The sequence below is a fragment of the Manacus vitellinus genome, unplaced genomic scaffold, assembly GCF_001715985.3.
Source record: "Manacus vitellinus isolate BGI_N305 unplaced genomic scaffold, ASM171598v3 ctg7180002430941_pilon, whole genome shotgun sequence".
NCBI lineage: Eukaryota > Metazoa > Chordata > Aves > Passeriformes > Pipridae > Manacus > Manacus vitellinus.
In genome coordinates this window covers 16273-18984 of record NW_021938334.1, presented here as the reverse complement: position 1 = coordinate 18984, position 2712 = coordinate 16273, and positions in this window count along the sequence as shown.

The window sequence follows — 2712 nt, the reverse complement described above, 5'->3', positions numbered from 1 at the left end:
GGAATCTTCAGCTGGAGTAAATTTTTCAGGAGGTGGGACGGCCATTGCAGTGCAGGGCTGAAAAAAGGGAACAGCAGCTCTTTCCACCAGGAAAAAAGTCTGGATCCTTTGGCTTGAGGTGCAGTTGGTGGGGCAGGCTGGGCACTTCTTGGGCTAGAGAGTTTTCTGTGGTGGCACCTTTTGTCTGGCAGGAATCTTCATTTGGATTAAATTTTTCCAGGAGGTGGGACCGGCCATTGCAGAGCAGGGCTGAAAAAAGGGAACAGCAGCTCTTTCCACCAGGAAAAAAAGTCTGGATCCTTTGGCTTCAGCTGCAGTTGGTGCAGCCTGGGCACTTCTTGGGCAGGAAGAGTTTCTGTGGTGGCACCTTTTGTCTGGCAGGAATCTTCATTTGGAGTAAATTTTTCAGGAGGTGGGACCGGCCATTGCAGAGCAGGGCAGAAAAAGGGAACAGCAGCTCTTTCCACCAGGAAAAAAAGTCTGGATCCTTTGGCTTCAGGTGTAGTTGTTGGGGCAGCCTGGGCACTTCTTGGGCAGGAAGAGTTTTCTGTGGTGGCACCTTTTGTCTGGCAGGAATCTTCAGTTGGAGTAAATTTTTCATGAGGTGGGACCGGCCATTGCAGCGCAGGGCTGAAAAAAGGGAACAGCAGCTCTTTCCACCCCAAAAAAAAGTCTGGATCCTTTGGCTTTGAGGTGCAGTTGGTTGGGCTGGGCACCTCTTGGGCAGAAGAGTTTTCTGTGGTGGCACCTTTTGTCTGGCAGGAATCTTCATTTGGATTCAATTTGGAGAGTCAGTTTGGCCATTGCAGCGCAGGGCTGAAAAAAGGGAACAGCAGCTCTTTCCACCAGGAAAAAAGTCTGGATCCTTTGGCTTTAGGTGCAGTTGTTGGGGCAGCCTGGGCACTTCTTGGGCAGCAAGAGATTCCTGTGATGGCACCTTTTGTCTCTGAGGTGTTTTTTCCCTGTTATCAAGTCCTTTATGGCGTCAATCACAGAGCACTGGGACTGCTCACAGGGCATGATGAAGGAATACAGCAGCAGTGTGGAAAGAAGAGGTAGAAATATACATTCCTATATCTAATTGCCTTCTTCAGTTAGAGAAATTGCTAATCTTGTGACATTATTTGTACTGGACCCTTCTAAGGATGTACTTTTGCCCACACCCTTTGCTCCAGATGTGCCAGCTACACCCAATGAAACCAGAGAGAATCTCAGCAAAGCCACAAATCAGCTCTTATGGCACTTGGCACTCTATGGGGTTTGGCACTGGAGCTCAATCTCTCTGGGATGGCTGGTCCAGAACAGTTCATTTAATGAATGGTGCTGTTGCTGAACTTCCCTGGGCACATTGCAATTGGCTACTGAGGCTGAAAGGTTTCCTCGAAGGATTTTTATCTTTTGAAACTACAGGCTGAATTTTAGGGATAAACTCCAGTATTCTGAAAGTGGAAAGTTGATCAAACAGAAAAGACTGTTTCTTCTACAACAGATTTGAAATAGTCCACTTGTAAAAATCACAAAGCTTGAAGTCTACTCAGCAGAGCTGATTCCTCATCTGCACTGATCATCAGCAACTGGCCTCTCTCCTATTTCAGGGTCTCATCTGTGTACACTGGATTAAGGCCTCCTAACTTCTTAAGAAAAGTAGTGTTATAAGCTCACAGTTCTGGCAAGGTTTCCTTAGTAGATGGGTTGAAAAGCAAAACTTTGTTGCCATGACCAACGAATGCAGAGCCCAAGGTTGTTTGTGGTGCTAGCTTTGCTCCACTCTCTAATAACTTCTGTCCAGATCAGTGCTGGCAACAAGAATTCCAGGTTAACGCTTGTTTCATTTTTCAGGCTTTGCATTTCAAGAATGGGGAGTTGTTATTGGAAACTCTGCCATGGCTGTCAGTAACAGCCTTGGAAAACAGTTTTTCTTATTTCTGAGGGAGAAGTTTCCAACCCAGCTTTGGAGTATGCAAATAGTTGAATGACTTGTTGTACAATTGGAAATAAAAATCAATACATTTGCTCTGATTAATGTCTTAAGTTATATTTGGCTAAAGAGTTCTTTTCTTGTTACCTTCTTTAAAAAATAGAACCCACAAGCAGAAAGGTGATCTCCTAAAGTGTTGCAACCTTTTAAGTCCACTTGTTGCCACACAACAATAGCATGCCAATATCACATCCAAAGATACAGAATCCAAAGATACACACAAATATAGACCTATACATATCTATGTATGCATATCTATCTACCTATACATATCTATACATATCTATACAAATACACACAAGAAAGTCTGGGGTTCCTGATGAGAGTTCTACACGGGTAATGAACAGAGGACTGGTTTGATGAGTCATACAACTGTGGGGACCATGAATGTAAGCTCTGAGCTTTACTTTATTGTCCCGGTTTGTAACTGCCTGCCTTCCCTTTGGGGGGAACACAGGCCTCTATTTTGCACGGTCTGTTTTGTTTCACTTGGCAGTGTAGACTAGGGGCAGAAGAGTTTTTGGAGCCAAACAGCTCGATCCAGATTCAGTTCCTTTAGTGGTGCCTAAAACTCAGGAGCTGGACTCCACGGTGCCGGTGGGACCCTCCCAACTCAGCACGTTCCATGATTCCATCAAGTCCATCTGTCAGCCCAGCACTGCCCCAGCAACCCCCAAACCACTAAAGCGTGTCAGCCATGGCCAGATGCAGGCGCCTCTGAAACACCTGCCGGG